At 36.0% G+C, this 16,453-nt stretch overlaps 1 long non-coding RNA gene across 1 annotated transcript in view; it reads left to right on the forward strand.

Moving 5' to 3' along the window:
* The first annotated feature begins 1,268 nt into the window (after nt 1-1,268).
* The window catches only part of LOC141557702 (uncharacterized), a 35,795-nt gene continuing 20,610 nt past the window's right edge, over nt 1,269-16,453 (forward strand). The window contains exon 1 of the long non-coding RNA XR_012486869.1: nt 1,269-1,393. This is a non-coding gene — a long non-coding RNA (uncharacterized LOC141557702). The remainder of the gene's footprint in view (nt 1,394-16,453) is intronic.

Below are 16,453 nucleotides of genomic sequence, written 5' to 3' on the forward strand. Positions count from 1 at the left end.
AAAATAATTTAAATGAGAGATAACTGGTCCCAAATATGTTTATAAATGAAATCACACTTCTAAATATAAAGACTATTCTAGTGGAAGATTTGTACGTCAATATGTATGAAAGTCATATGATCGAGGTCAAGGGCTGAAAGAGATCTCAGAAGTCTTGCTTTTTTTAAATGAAATTTTACAAATGCAAAAAAAAATTTTTCCATATATAAAAACTAAAAAAAGAAGATGTCTTATGAAATCGCTGCCATCATTATCTACAGCTTGCTTAAAAAATATATATATAAACTCACTACCCAGTCAATAAACATTTATCAACCCCTATTAGACATTATGTGTTGTTATCGTTCAGTTAACTCGACTGTTTGTGACTCCATTTGGGGTTTTCTTGGCAAAGGTACTGGAGTGGTTTGCCATTACCTTCTCTAGCTCATTTTACAGATCAGGAAATTGAGGCAAACAGGGTTAAATGACTTGCCTAGGGCCATAAAACTACAATAGTAAGTATCTGAGGCCAGATATGAACTCAGCAAGATGAGTCTTCAGCACTCCAGGCCTGGCTCTAGCTCTGCTTAGTTGTTCCAGCTAAACCCTGGGAATATAATCATGATAATAGAAAGTGAAAATGGTTAATGACACCTCACCTTGATTTGCTCAAGCTTCCTTACTATCCAGAAGGGGCCAAACTAACCTAGCAATGAAAACCAGCTAAGCAAACACTAAAACTGAGCACTTCTTAAAATGGATGTATTCTAAGTTTCTTGCAGTATTTGCACATCAGCCGGTATTGACCTACAGAACCCAGAAGTTCTCCTGCTAGGCCAGATAACCAGTTCAGACTGATTCATATCCACTCCACTTCTGAAAAACAGGCTAGCCCAGATGTGATAAGAGCCCTGTGTGATTACACCCCCCAACCCTGTGATTTTGGTCTTTATAATCCCTGCTGCTGTGCCCACTCTGAGCTCAGTTCTAACGGTGCTCCTATATATACACATCCACTTTTTAAGAAGGAATAAACCCACAGAAGCAAAGTGAACTCTGGGAAAAAAGGTTTAAAAAAAAAAGGGTCAACAGTTCCAGCCCTCCGTCTTATGGGGGAAGATGATAACATACAAAAGGAAGCTGAAAGGAGGGTGGAATAGCTGGAGTAACAATGCTGTGACATGTTAGTAAAGTATGAGAAGTTTCAAAAAGGTGCAACCATAAGGCATGAGATTTTTCAGCTGAGCTCTTTCCTTAAATGGAGATTTTGCAATTCTTGATTCTACCCTCTAATAAGAGGGACTAAGGGTGGTGGTGTTAAGATAGAGGAAGGCTGCGGGACTCCTGCAGGATAATGAAATTTTGCCAATAAATATGATAGAAAAATCAAGATCCAAAGCAGTGGATTCAGGTGAGAAACTTAATTCCAAAACTATCTCACTTATTTGTTTTTCCTTCTGAACCACTTCTGATTTCTTCTGTATGTTCCCACACACACACTCTTTGTTTCTTTCTCTTTTCTTTTTTCTTTTTTTGGAGACAATCAGGGTTAAGTGACACACAGGGTCACACAGTATCTGAGACTTTTCTTTAAATGTTTCCCAGATGTTCTTTTCTTTCTTCCTTTTTCTTTTGGTATCAATATCTTCTCACTTGCCTTGCCCTGGGAAAAAAAAAAGGCACGACTCTCTTGTAACAAGTTAACAGAGTTAGCAAAACAAATTCATCCCCGGGCCATAATGGACCATATATGTCTCATTCTGAACTTCTAGTCCCTCTCTATCAAGAGATAGGAAACAAATAGGATGCATGCTTCTTCTTCATCACTGATCCTCTGGAGTCCTGAACAATTACTGCATTTATCAGAATTCTTATGCCTTTCAAAGGTTTCTTTACAGTGTTGGAGTCATTGTATATTATTTTCTTGGTTCTATTCACATCTGCCTTCATTAGTTGATAAAAGTTTTCCCAGGTTTCTCTAAATACATTGCTTTGATCATTTCTTAGTTTGCAATAATATTCAATTATATTCATATGTTTTTTATCATTTTTTTTATCATTTCCTTCAACTGATAGGTCCCTCTTTAGCTTCCAGTTCTTTGATACAACAGCAAAAAAAAAAAAAAAAAAAAAAAAATTCCTGTTCATATGAGTTCTTTCTCCTTCTTTAATCTCTTTGAAGAATATGCCTAGTAATGTTAAAAATGACTTATATTTTTTTAAAACTTTGCATATTATTTTCCCTCAATTACATGTAAAAACATTTGTTTTTAAAACTTTGAATTCCAATTTCTCTTCTTTGCTTCCTCTCCACCCCTTCATTGAGGAGGCAAGCAATTCAATATATATAACTTTTATTGAGATTCTTTATCTTTTGTTCTTTTAGGTAAATATTGTTTCTTGCTATTTAATATTTTTCTTGCTTTATTAAGTAAATCTTTGGTAGTTTTATTGATAACATCATAAATTAATTTAGGAAATATTGTCATTTTATTGTATTAATATAGCCCAATTCTGAGCAATTAATATTTCTCTAATGATTTAGCTCTGTCTTTTTCTTTCCTCTGGAAAGCACATTTTGTAGATGTGTTCATATACTTCCTATATCTCATAATAGGTGGACTCTCAAACATTTTATACATTTTTCACTTATTTTGAATGGAATTTCTCTATCTTTTCCTGGATCATACTGATAATATAACAGAAAGAGTAATGATTTGTGAGGTTTCTTTTATATCTTGCTATTTTGCTGAAGTTAATAATTTTTTAAATTAATTTTATTTGACAGGGTTCTCTAAGAGATGAAGTCCTGGGTTACCAGGTGGGGTTGGCAGAGAAAGCCTGAAGTACTGATAAGACTGCTCCCTGAGACAAAAAGAGAAGGAAACTGATGGGGATCAATTCAATGTTATAGTTCTACCCTCTGTAGAGGTCATAAGTAACCCCATCTTCCTGTGTCTAGTCGGAAGTCCAAGTTGTATCAAATCTGTGAGATTAAATTTCCAGCATTTGGTGATAATTTCTCTCCTCAATCTCATCATCTGAACATCAGTCACACCATTAGTAGATCATCATGTTATCAGCACAAAGCAATAGTTTTGTTTCCTCTTTGCATTTGTTTACCCATGCAATTAATTTTTCTTGCCTAAATTCTATAGCTAGAGTTTATAGATCTATATTAAGTAGTGTTAGGGCTAATGAACATCTTTGCTTTATCCCTAATCTTATTAGAAAAGGCCTCTAGAGTATTCCCATTACAGATAGTGCTAGGTCCAAGGGTATAATTGTGTGATTTTTTGGTTTTCTTATTAATATGATCCACTCTGCTTACCATATTTATTAATGTTTGTTGTTGCTGTTATTCAGTCAGACTCTTCACGACTCTTTTTGAGGTTTTCTTGGCAAAAAATATTGAAGTGGCTTGCCATTTCCTTCTTTAGCTCATTTTATGATCAGGAAACTGAGGCAAGCAGGGTTAAGTGACTTGCCCAGGGTCATACAGCTACTAAGTGTTTGAGACTGGATTTGAATTCGTGTCCTCCTAACTCCAGGGCAGGCAGGATCTACTGTTCCACCTTCCATTAATACCTTAATTTATTACTGGCATAAATCCAATCTATATTATATAATCTTTACAATATTGCTATGCCTCTTTGTTAAAATTTTGTTTGATTTTTTTTTGTATCAGTATTCATTAGGGGTATTGGTCTATAGTATCTAAGTTTTATCTCTTCCTCCCAACCTCCTCATTCTACATTTACTTCCTTTGTAAAGGAAGTGGCAGAAGTGGGATTTGAACCCACTGTGGGGTCATTGCTTCTGACAATATACTTCACTGTTTCTTCTCTTTCTGAGGCAGTTCCTGAGGACTCTTTTGTAGGATGTTTTCTCTTCTATTTGCATGTCCCCACAGCTGGCTAGTCAGGGAGATGAGGGGGTCTCTCTCTCTTTGCCTGTCTCTTTCATCAGCTTACTCCCCCTAACTTCCTCTTTTTCTTTATGATGCTTTCAATTCTTTTTTTTCCTTTCTTTTTTTTTTGTTAATTTTATAATTATAACATTTTTTTTGACAATACATATACATAGGTAATTTTTTTTACAACATTATCCCTTGTACTCCCTTCTGTTCTGAATTTTTCCCCTCCTTCCCTCCACCCCCTCCCCTAGATGGCAGGCATCCCCATACATATTAAATATCTTATAGTATATCCTAGGTACAATATATATATATATATGCAGAACCGAATTTTGTTGTTGTTGTTGCAAAGGAAGAATTGGATTCGGAAGGCAAAAATAATCTGGGGAGAAAAACAAAAAATACAAAGAGTGTACACTCATTTCCCAGTGTTCCTTCTCTGGGTGTAGCTGATTCTGTCCATCATTGATCAATTGGAATTGGATTAGCTCTTCTCTATGTTGAAGATACCCACTTCCATCAGAATAGGTCCTCATACAGTATTGTTGTTGAAGTGTATAATGATCCCCTAGTTCTGCTCATTTCACTCAGCATCAGTTGATGTAAGTCTCTCCAAGCCTCTCTGTATTCCTCCTGTTGGTCATTTCTTACAGAACAATACTATTCCATAACATTCATATACCATACTTTACCCAACCATTCTCCAATTGATGGGCATGCCTTCAATTCTTTAACACAGCTACAGGGTCTACCAGTTTCTCAAGTCAGGTAAGGATTCATCTTGGTTATTCTCCAATCTTGTCACTTTTACACATAAGACAAGGAGAAAGGCTCCCATCTTCCTCCTTTCCCAGAGGACTACCAGGCTCCTTCTCTGGCTTCATAAATGAACCCCAAATATCATCATTCATACCACATGCTCTCCTCAGTTACTCAAAAACATACATCTCTGTACCTCGAGTAATTTTTAGCATCCAGTTTTAGAGAAAACACCTTCCTCTCATTCACTGGTAGCCTTGGAGTCACTGTCCTGGGACCTGGGGAAAGGAGGCTCAGGAAGCACAGACCCAGGCTTTTCTTTATCTACGAGCCATTCCATCTCCAGCTGACTACTCCTGAAGTGTTTTGCTGATAGCAATTGGGAAAGTCATTTTTCATTTGGAGTTGGTTCAGAATCAGTCGAGTCTGATTCTGCTATCACACCCCCAAAAATGGTCTTTGAGTTCAATCTGACAAAGGGAAAGACAAGAATATGTTTTGATTTGTAGAGGAAATATTTCTATTTTGCTGCAATAAAGACCAGTAAGATAGAAGGATACTTACAAAGCTATTTTTTGGTCCAGTGTAGATTGGTCCCTAGCTCTTTCAGGAAACATCTGTAAAGTTGTTCATTACTACCACTGATCCCAAAGCAGGAAGTACTTGAGTCAGTGTATATGTTTGCCTCTGGCAGGGAAGATGGTACTCCTTTGTGGGATCCTAGTGAGTCTGAGATCTGGAAGGTCAACACAGGGCCATTCCCTGTTTATAACACAGGCATTTATAGGAGTCAGGACTTTCAGTTCCTCCATTAAAGAGGTCCGTAAAGTGAGATCCCACAGTTTCTGGAAGTAAATAAAGAGAAAGTCAAATGGACCTTGGCAAACAGTGAAATAGAGTGGAAAAGCATTGGACTCTGAGGCTTCCAAACCCATATCGTGGCCTTGGGTTGCTCTGTGTACAACAAACAAATTGCAACTTTATAAAAATAATAACGTAACAAAATTTAATAAGTACCCAAAAAAGGAAGTGAAAAGGAGTCATAGAAACAAATAAGATGTCTTTGTTAAAAATGTGTACTTGCATTTTTCTTTCTAATAAAATATAATAGTTTTACATATGGTTATATTCTATGTTTTATTTGCTTACTTGACTGTTTTGGTGAGAGTAAGTAAATTTAAAATAAAGCTTTTTTTCCCCCCTTAAGAATTCAGTGAACTCATTTTTCTTTATTAGAGTTTGTTATTAGGAACAAATTTCTCTTGATTAGGGGCAGGGGAAGAATATGTTAGGAAATGAAATTTTAAAAAGTATCAGCAAATTTCAGTATCAATGAAAAGGCAGCATGACACAATAGATAGATAGTGGGTCCTAAAACCAGGATGACTTGGTTCAAATCCTGCCTCCGATAACTATTGGCTGTGTGACTCAGGGCAGGTAGGTGGTACATTGGGTAGAGTGCTTCCTAGTCTGGAGTCAGGAAAACTTCATGAGTTCAAATCTGTCTTCAGACACTGGTTAGTGGTGTGACTCTGGGTAAGTCACATAACTCTTTGTCCTCATTTACTTCATCTGTAAATGAGCTTGAGAAACTGGTTAACAAACTAGTATCTTTGCCAAGAAAAATTCTAAATGTGTAAGACATGACTAAAAACAACTGAACAACAACAAAAAGACCTTAGGTAAAGCATTAACCTGTCAGTGTTCCAGACAACTCTTTAAGACAATACATTGTAAGACAATAAAAGTAGAGAGAAATTACAGAGGCATTTTTTGGCTTGATATTGTGAGAAAAACTATTCTAAGGATAAAGCTATCTTAAAGTAGACATCATGGGCTGATGTTGGAGGGAATGGCTTTAGCTCTACTTGGTGTATTCAAATGAAAGCTTGAAATGAGAGTGGGATAGAAGGTGGGATTACAGAGGGGACTCTTGGTCAGGTAGCAAATAACAATATATAGCCTCAGAGTTTTCTTCAAATTCTTAAATTTGGTAGTTCTATGAGAACAATAATGTTGTTTTGAAAGATTTTTTCCAAAATTTTAGATTAGGTTATCTCTTGATATTTTGAGAGACTGTAGCATGTTAGAAAAATATATTTTTTTAATTTCTTTTATTAATTTTATAATTATAACATTTTTGACAGTACATGTGCATAGGTAATTTACAACATTATCCCTTGTACTCTCTTCTGTTCTGAATTTTCCCCTCCTTCCCTCCACCCCCTCCCCTAGATGGCAGGCATTCCCATACATATTAAATATGTTATAGTATATCCTAGATACAATATATATGTGCAGAACCGAATTTTGTTGTTGTTGTTGTTGTTGTTGCAAAGGAAGAATTGGATTCAGAAGGTAAAAATGACCTGGGAAGAAAAACAAAAAATGCTAACAGTTTACACTCATTTCCTAGTGTTCCTTTTCTGGGTGTAGCGGATTCTGTCCATCATTGATCAATTGGATTAGCTCTTCTCTATGTTGAAGATATCCACTTCCATCACAATACATCCTCATATAGTATTGTTGTTGAAGTGTATAATGATCTCCTAGTTCTGTCCTTTCACTCAGCATCAGTTGATGTAAGTCTCTCCAAGCCTCTCTGTATTCATCCTGTTGGTCATTTCTTACAGAACAATAATATTACATTACATTCATATACCATAATTTACCCAACCATTCTCCAATTAATGGGCATCCATTCATTGGAAAAATCATTTAACTTGAAGACAGAAACTCTGAATATTAGTACTGATTTGACCACGTACTTTGTTAGTATGGTCATTATCTTTGAATCTCAATTTTCTAGTGTATAAAATATTCTATAAAATTTATTTTATAAAGTAGAATAAATTCACTACCTACAAAAAAAAAGAAAGAAAAGAAAAAGAATATAAGTTACAGAAAAGGGATCAACATGCACTGGTAAGGAATTTTCCATATTGTTATGGGTCAGAACTTGAAACAAAGTGCTAATGTTTATGTACTTAGTTCACACTTGGTGGGGGATACAGGCCTTTTAAACCAACAGGGCAGTGTCCAATGCAAACAGCTCCAATGTAATTGCCAGATGATGAGAAGAGATTTAGAAAGTGGTAAATAGAAGGGACTAGATAGGTTAACTGTCTGGGAGAGAGGATTTGCTTGTATTTTTATGACAGAGAAGGAAACACATGGGTGACAATGAGCACCTGGAGAGAGACAGAAAAGGAGAAAAACCTCAAAACAAAGGAGATCTAAGAAACATCTGACACTGAAAGAGCATGGCTAATAATGAGATTGTTGCAGGACTTGAAAAGCAGCAGGAATCTGGATTCCTTGAGATGAAAAATTGTTGATAAAGATTGTTGCAGGACTTGAAAACTAGCAGGAATCATTGGATTCCCTAACACAAGAGATTATTATTGCAGGATTTCAAAACTTGCAGGAATTATTGGATTCCTGGCACATGAACTAATGGACAATGGATTCCTTTTGCACTATTTCTAGGACTTATGGACATGTATAATTCCTCATGCTGATTCATGTTATTTGTTACATCACTACGATTCTGTGTTATGTTACTATGTGCTTATGTAATTTATGTAATTATGTGTAATAACCTCCCATATTGATGGATTTATGTATATCTGTTTTAAGAGTGAGCCCCTTCAGAAATCTGCTAATCTGATTTAATTTCTCATTTCCTTTGGTGTTTTCATCTCCCTTCCTGAGAAGTCAGTTATGATGTTTTCACTCCTTATTTGAGCAGTCAGGGAAGGTGTGATCACCTTCTTTTTTGGGTTCTTACCTCCTTGAGACATTAGGGAGGTCATGACCACTTTATGTTCTAAATCAAAAGAAAGTGGGAGATGTTATGGGCTAGAACTTGTAACAAAGTGTTAATGCTTATGTACCTAGTTCACACATTCACACCTTTAGAGAACATATATAAGCTAGGAGCCTCAACTAGGATGGACTTCAGGAGATTCACAAGTCAGGAACCCAGAAGCCCACTCTGGGAGGTGGAGTCAGATTCATTCCAACTTCCACTTTTATGTTGGCTGGGGACTTCAGGAGATTCAGAGCCAGGATTCAGTCGAGGAGATTCACAAGTCCAGGAGATTCAGAAGCAGACAAGGCAGCTTAAGCTTTGGGAACCAAGGTCTCTAAGAAAACTAGCTGAGCCCCAAGTGAAGGAGATAAAATTTGGAAAGAGACAGTAAAGGATTTGCACTTTAACTCCTGGCTGAATTTGAGGTGATTATTACAATGAACTGAAATTAAGGCTGCCTCCAGAAGCTCCCCAAGAAATCTACTCCCAGAGAACATTACAATTTAGAGAAAAGAACATTACACCATATCTGGGAGTTGTCTATACCAGTGAAGTGACAGGTCTAATTTCTATCTCATATCAATAAAAATAAGATTTTAAAAAGACAATTAAAGGGTTCAATGAATAGAGAGAGCCTTCAGACAGATTTCTTGGTTCCTCTTGACTTTGTAAAGGGGATAATATTTAATCTAGGTCTGTAGTGATAAGGTTTTGAAGGAGATTTGAAGGCAATGGAAGTTAAGAACTAAATGACTTAGATTTGGGTTTATCTGAAGTTTGGGGAGAATAACTTAGGGTCTTCTCAAGAGAATACTAGAACTGACTTCCCTTCTTGGTATCTCTCCTACCCTGTGGTTTGGTGAGACAGCTAGAGCTTTTCAGTATTAAAATCGATTAGCTGAGCTGATATTCAAAGGCAAAAAGATTAAAAAAAAATTCTTTCCTTTTTCCTATTCCCTAATTTAGATAATAATAATTCACATTTCTATGAAGCTTTAAGGTATATATAAAACTTTACTCATATCACCTTTGAGAAAAAGTAGGACATATTATCCCAACTTACAGTATAAGGAACTAAGGCTTAGAGATGCTAATAGATTGTTCTTTAAACAAAAACATTTTTTGATCCTTTTAAATATATATAGATTTATATTCATTTCAAGGGCAGCTGGTGGTATACTGGATAGAGTACTGAGTCTGAACTCAAGAACTGATTTCAAATCCCATTTCAGATAATACTATATGACTGAGCAAGACATTTAAACTCTGTTCATTTCAGTTACCTCTACAATAAATTAGGGTTAATAATAACACCTACCTCCCAGATGTTATAAGGATCAAATGAAGTATTTGTAAAAGGATCTGGTACATAATAGGTAATATATTTAAATGTTTATTCTCCTCCCCCCGTTCCATGACAAATAATTCCCTTCCCCAGTAGAACTCTTCTTTGCAATAGACATGTTTCAAAGTGAAATAAATCCCACATAGGCCATGTCTGACAATATATTTATTATTTCACACCTATTGTCTACCACCTCTCTGGGTAAAGGCGGGAAGCATGTTTTACCACAGTTTCCTGAAGTTACAATTAGTCACTACATTAATCAGAATTCTGAAGCTTTTCAAAGCTGTTTTCCTTTATATTGTAGCCTCTGTATAGCTTCTGTTTCTGATTCTATGTAAATTGTCTTGCATCAATTCATATAACTCCTCTCTAAGAAACCTTTCCAGGATCGCACACCTAGTAAGAAAGTGCCAGAGCTAGATTAGAACTTGGGTTTCCCATCTCTGAACCCTGAGCTCTTTTATTCCAGGGCCTCTGAAATGGATGAATAGCTTGGTTAAAAAAAAAAAAAAAAAAAAAAAAGTAGTTCTTTGAGGAACACAATAATCTCCAAAGCTGAGAAGCAGTAGCAGAAAGAGGATGTGCTAAAACCACAATTTACTGAGCAGGAAGAAGGCTGAAGGGTTAGGGTGAACAAACCTTGCCGATGCTCAGCCCCCCTGCTATGGCCCAGAGGTGGGTGTAGGAAGAGGCTGGGAGGGGACCTGGCAGGTCAGCAAGGAGAAGGAAGGCTACTTCCACTACAGGAGCATCGGTCAGACCCAGTCTCGGGTCTCTGAGTTGTTCCCATCATCTTTTCCCATGACAAATATTATTGCTGAAGAGAATGTGCAGCATCAGCACTTCCTTCCTTGGGCATCTGGGTACTGACCTTTTCCCAAATATCTCCCATCATATACTCAGGAAAAGGAGGGAGGAAAGGCGAAAGGAAGACGGGAATACAGGTCCAGTTCTCTAGAGCAGGATGTCCATTTGCGGAAATCCAGGGGAAGCGAAGAGTTGAAGTGGAACTGGACGATTTTAAAGGGAGCCAAGGGCCAGCAGTGGAAAATACTCAGTCATTGAACTTGGGAGTGACGAAGACTTGGATTCTGACAGTGAGGTGATGACCTTAAGGTGCAGAATGAAGCATAAAAAACAGTATTTTCCAAAGAGGACTATGTAGGGATTTGGGTTTTTTGGTTTGTTTTTTTAGTTTTTAGTTTAGTTTTTTTTTGTTTGTTTTGTTTTGTTTTTACTAAATATGCTGGTATAAAGGTATTAGAGTATTCTTTTTTTTTTTTTTTCAAATGGGGAGAAGGACTGAAGAAGAAAAGGCTAGGAATAGTTATCAAAATGAAAAAAGAAAAGTAAGAAAAGAGAGTCATTGAAGCATTTTTAAAAATATACATAATAGAGGAAAAGGAAGAGTGGTAGGAAACACAGGTAAGCAGGACAGTTTTGAAAATAACATATTAAATAGATTAATACTCGTATATACTTGTAGTGGGAAGCAAGCTGGACAGATTCCTGTCTGTATATATGAAGGCCTTGTTTCTGATCTGTTCTGTATATGGAAATGCATCTTAACTGGTGTTTGTCAAACTAAAAATAATTTTTTCAAGGAAGAGCTGAGTTCAGATTCCACTTCTGACACTTATTAAGTGACAGTTTGCAAATTGCCTCAGTTTCCTCATCTGTATAATGGAGATAATAGTGCCTTACAGGGTGTGTCAAGAGGATCAAAGGAAATAATATTGGTCAATCATTAGATAAACTTTAGAGTTTTATACACTTTTAGTTGAATGGAAGAGACTGAAGTGCTTAAAGAGATTTAATTTGGGATAAAAGCCTGAGGAGGGTGGAGACTTTCCCACCTTTCAGAGCCTTCTCTTCAGCACATCAGATCACAGTTTCAGTGTTTAGACTAGCTTGGAGTAGCGGGTAGGTCTATGGCTAGAACAATGGGCTTAGCCTCAGATACTCACTAGCTACGTGACCCTGGAAAAGTCACTTCATCTACCTGCCTCAATTTCCTCATCTGTAAAATAAGCTGGAGAAGGAAATGGAAAGCACTCCAGTATCTTTGCCAAGAAAAACCCAAATGAGGTCAGGAAGAGTTGGACACAATATGCATCAGCTGTCTCTATTGGCCAAGACTGTCAGAAAATAGGGCATCTTTTTAAAAAAATTTAAGTTGTGAATAGTTGCTTCCTAAGTCATAGGGGTGAAGATGGAATTTTTTCCTGAGAGTGCTGCTGAGGAGTAGAGGAGCTAGGGAACTTTCATCCATCAAGCCTGAAGTGGGGGACTCAGTTCTCATTCTCCTAGCACAGCAAAAGTTCAAAGGAACAAATATTTAGAGCTGGAAGTGTTCTTGAAGGCCATAGTCTAGCTCCCTCATTCTAGATAAAGAAACTGGTCTTCCCTTCTAGACCTAGCGATGTTTAACGACTTACACAAGATCAAACAGACAGTAAATGATACAAATGGGATTTGAACCCAGATCTTTACTTCAAATGTAGCATTCTTTCCATTGTATCAACTTGAGCATTTGCTCCCTCCAAGATTTATTTCAATCTCCATTTCTTTCTTTTTAAAAAAAAATTTTTTCAGAGGGTAAAATAGACATTGAGAAAATTCATCGATCACCTACTGAAAGGGACCCTAAAATCAAAACGCCAAGAAATATAGTGGCCAAGTTCAAGAACCATCAGACAAAGGAAAAGATATTGGAAGCTGCTAGAAAAAAACAATTCAGATATGGAGGATCCACAATAAGGATAACACAGGATCTAGCAGCGTCCACATTAAAAGAACGCAGGGCCTGGAACATGATATTCCGAAAGGCTAAGGAACTTGGTATGCAGCCAAGAATAACTTACCCAGCAAGAATGAGCATCGTTTTCCAGGGAAGAAGATGGACATTTAACGAAATAAATGAATTCCATCTATTTTTGATGAAAAAACCAGACCTACATAAGAGGTTTGATCTTCAAATACAGAACTCAAGAGACTTCTAAAAAAGGTAAAAAGAAATCTTGAGAACTATACTTCTGTCAAAAAAATATGTAAAGAACATATGTACAATTTGTCTTAGAAAATAGAGGTGGAAAGGAGATTATATCATAAAAAAGTACAAAGTGGTGGTACTACATCTCATGAAGAGGCAAAGGTAACCTATTATATCTGAGAGAAAGAAAGGAGGGAGATGAACATAGCGTGTATCAATAGACATATTCGATTTATGGTGAAACTTCTTCCACTTCATTGAAAAGTGAAAGGGAAGGAGTAAGCTAAGGGGAAGGGAATACAGTAATTTCGAGGAAAAGGGGTAAAATAAGGGGAGGATCTTTAAGGTGGGGGAGGGATCCTAAAAAGGGAGGGCTGTGAAAAGCAAGTGGTGTTTACCAGTTTAATACTGGATAGGAGGGTAAAAGGGAAGGAAAGGGGAAAAGCATAAGCAGGGGTTAATAGGATGGCAAGCAATATAGAATTAGTCCTTCTAACCATAAATGTGAATGGGGCAAACTGCCTCATAAAGAGGAAGCAGTTAGCAGACTGGATTAAAAGTCAGAATCCTACTATATGTTGTTTACAGGAAACACACCTGAAACAGGATGAGACATTCAAACTAAAAGTAAAAGGGTGGAGCAGAATCTATTATGCTTCAGGCAAAACCAAAAAAGCAGGAGTAGCCATCCTCATCTCAGATCAAGCAAAAACAAAAATTGATCTAATTAAAAGAGATAAGGAAGGGCATTATATCCTGCTAAAGGGAAGCATCAATAGTGAAGCAGTATCAATATTAAACATGTATGCACCAAGTGGTGCAGCATCTAAATTCTTAAAAGAGAAATTAAGAGAGCTGCAAGAGGAAATAGATAGCAAAACTATAATAGCGGGAGATCTCAACCTTGCACTCTCAGAATTAGATAAATCAAACCACAAAATAAATAAGAAAGAAGTCAAAGAGGTAAATAGAATACTAGAAAAGTTTGATATGATAGATCTTTGGCGAAAGCTAAATGGAGACAGAAAGGAATATACTTTCTTCTCAGCAGTTCATGGAACCTATACAAAAATTGATCATATACTAGGGCATAAAAACCTCAAAATCAAATGCAGTAAGGCAGAAATAGTAAATGCATCCTTTTCAGACCATAATGCAATCAAAATAACATTTAATAAAAAGCCAGGGGAAAATAGACCAAAAAATAATTGGAAACTAAATAATCTTATACTAAAGAATGATTGGGTAAAACAGCAAATCATAGACATAATTAATAACTTCACCCAAGAAAATGACAATAATGAGACATCATACCAAAATGTGTGGGATACAGCCAAAGCAGTAATTAGGGGAAGTTTTATATCTCTACAGGCCTACCTGCATAAAATAGAGAAAGAGAGGGCCAACGAATTGGGTTTACAACTAAAATTGCTAGAAAAGGAACAAATTAAAAACCCCCAGACAAACACAAAACTTGAAATTCAAAAAATAAAAGGTGAGATTAATAAAATTGAAAGTAAAAAAACTATTGAATTAATTAATAAAACTAAGAGTTGGTTTTATGAAAAAACCAACAAAATAGACAAACCCTTAGTAAACCTGATTAAAAAAAGGAAAGAGAAAAAGCAAATTGATAGTCTTGAAAATGAAAAGGGTGAACTCACCACTAATGAAGAGGAAATTAGAACAATAGTTAGGAGCTACTTTGCTCAACTTTATGCCGATAAATTCGATAACTTAAATGAAATGGAAGAATACCTTCAAAAATATAGCTTGCCCAGATTAACAGAGGAAGAAGTAAGTAGTTTAAATAGTCCCATCTCAGAAAAAGAAATAGACCAAGCTATTAACCAACTTCCTAAGAAAAAGTCTCCAGGACCAGATGGATTTACAGGTGAATTCTACCAAACATTTAAAGAACAACTAACTCCAATGCTATGTAAACTATTTGAAAAAATAGGGATTGAAGGAGTCCTACCAAATTCCTTCTATGACACAGACATGGTACTGATACCTAAACCAGGTAGATCGAAAACTGAGAAAGAAAACTATAGACCAATTTCCTTAATGAATATTGATGCTAAAATCTTAAATAAGATATTAGCAAATAGACTTCAGAAAATCATCCCCAGGATAATACACTATGCCCAAGTGGGATTTATACCAGGAATGCAGGGATGGTTTAATATTAGGAAAACTATTAGTATAATTGACCATATTAATAATCAAATTAATAAAAACCATATGATCATCTCAATAGATGCAGAAAAGGCATTTGATAAAATCCAACATCCATTCCTACTAAAAACGCTTGAGAGTATAGGAATAAATGGACTATTCCTTAAAATAATAAGGAGCATATATTTAAAACCTTCAGTAAACATCATATGTAATGGTGATAAACTAGAACCTTTCCCTGTAAGATCAGGAGTGAAACAAGGTTGCCCACTATCACCATTACTATTCAATATAGTACTAGAAACTCTAGCCTTGGCAATAAGAGCCGAGAAAGAGATCCAAGGAATTAGAGTAGGAAATGAAGAAATCAAATTGTCACTTTTCGCAGATGACATGATGGTATACTTAGAGAACCCCAAAGACTCTGCTAAAAAGCTATTAGAAATAATTCAGAATTTTAGCAAAGTCGCAGGATACAAAATAAATCCACATAAATCCTCAGGATTTTTATACATTACCAACACAATCCAACAGCAAGAGATACAAAGAGAAATTCCATTCAAAATAACAGTCGATAGTATCAAATATTTGGGAATATATCTACCAAAGGAGAGTCAGGAATTATATGAGCAAAATTACAAAACACTTGCCACAAAAATAAAGTCAGATTTAAATAATTGGAAAGACATTCAATGTTCTTGGATAGGCCGAGCGAATATAATAAAGATGACAATACTCCCCAAACTAATCTATTTATTTAGTGCTATACCAATCAGACTCCCAAGAAACTATTTTAATGACCTAGAAAAAATAACAACAAAATTCATATGGAAGAATAAAAGGTCGAGAATTGCAAGGGAACTAATGAAAAAAAAGTCAGAGGAAGGTGGTCTAAGTGTACCTGATTTAAAGCTATATTATAAAGCAACAGTCACCAAAACCATTTGGTATTGGCTAAGAAATAGACTAGTTGATCAGTGGCATAGGTTAGGTTCACAGGACAAGATAGTGAATAAAAATAGCAATCTAATCTTTGACAAACCCAAAGATCCCAAATTTTGGGATAAGAATTCATTATTTAACAAAAACTGCTGGGAAAACTGGAAATTAGTATGGCAGAAACTAGGCATGGACCCACATTTAACACCACATACTAAGATTAGATCAAAATGGGTCCAAGATTTAGGCATAAAGAACGAAATCATAAATAAATTGGAGGAACATGGGATGGTTTACCTCTCAGACTTGTGGAGGAGGAAGGAGTTTGTGTCCAAGGGAGAACTAGAGACCATTATTGATCACAAAATAGAACATTTTGATTACACCAAATTAAAAAGTTTCTGCACAAACAAAACTAATGCAAACAAGATTAGAAGGGAAGTAACAAATTGGGAAAAAATTTTTACAGTTAAAGGTTCTGATAAAGGCCTCATCTCCAAAATATACAGAGAATTGACTTTAATT

This window comes from Sminthopsis crassicaudata, chromosome 2, assembly GCF_048593235.1.
Source record: "Sminthopsis crassicaudata isolate SCR6 chromosome 2, ASM4859323v1, whole genome shotgun sequence".
NCBI lineage: Eukaryota > Metazoa > Chordata > Mammalia > Dasyuromorphia > Dasyuridae > Sminthopsis > Sminthopsis crassicaudata.